Source organism: Opisthorchis viverrini (genome assembly GCF_000715545.1).
Source record: "Opisthorchis viverrini unplaced genomic scaffold opera_v5_44, whole genome shotgun sequence".
In the NCBI taxonomy this organism is placed as follows: domain Eukaryota; kingdom Metazoa; phylum Platyhelminthes; class Trematoda; order Opisthorchiida; family Opisthorchiidae; genus Opisthorchis; species Opisthorchis viverrini.
Window position 1 is genome coordinate 1,509,595 of NW_008751700.1, and position 870 is coordinate 1,510,464.

The 870-nt window shown below is 43.4% G+C and overlaps 1 protein-coding gene across 1 annotated transcript in view; it reads left to right on the forward strand.

Annotated features, from left to right (window-relative positions):
* Positions 1 to 870, forward strand: part of T265_13188 (hypothetical protein) — a gene marked incomplete at both ends in the record, with an annotated part of 66,974 nt that overhangs the window by 43,070 nt on the left and 23,034 nt on the right. The gene's annotated exons all lie outside the window — the stretch shown is intronic.

Below are 870 nucleotides of genomic sequence, written 5' to 3' on the forward strand. Positions count from 1 at the left end.
AAGCGCATCAATCTTTTCGGTTTATCGGCTAAAGATATATCTAGATGGCCAAGTCGTACGCAGTTTTCTGCAAACCCTTTCCTGCTGAACCAAAAATCTTTGGATAAAAATGCTGTTTTGTTGTATGTATGCACACCCAAAAATTATTCTAACCTACCTTGTTCTGTCGAGGTGTTTTTAATTGATCTATATACTTTGTTATCGGAGCGCACTGGATTTAGAGCCTGCTGCGCTAAGGCTTCAGAAGCGATTTGAGGTTTTGTTGAAAAATTGGGGCTGTCCGCTCTTCATGCCTCACAGCATTTGACAAGGCAGCAAAGTAATACATGACAGACAACTGCGTGTTTGTGTACTTAACCGGTTATTGACGCACCAACGATGTTTTGCCTTACAAGTGCGTACAATACAAATGCGCCAATTGGCCAGCAAAATCAACCTAAAGACAGGGCATCCAAAGGCTTCAGGGCCGTGGGCTAGACGCACGCCGAAAATATGCGCCAATCAGCAAAATCAACCTAAAGACAGGGCATCCAAAGGCTTCAGGGCCGTGGGCTAGACGCACGCCGAAAATTTCTCCGAAACAAACCTTCTAAGGAGGAAAACTTTAACATAAAGTTTTAACATTTGATGGTAATTTCTCGGGCGTGTGGGATCTTCCCAAACTCATATTTTACTGCTATGGCTGAGCACGTGAATGCGGAGGCTGATTTTGTGGAGAATTTAGCTCGTCAAAGTTTTTTCTCGTTCAAGGCAAGGCATGTCGCTTTGAAAGAGTACCAGACGAAACATTTCGTTGTTTTCGTCCGTATAGACTCCAAAAAGAGCAGCAATTCGCTACAATTGTATGAAAAAGCCTCCTACCGTTGCAGA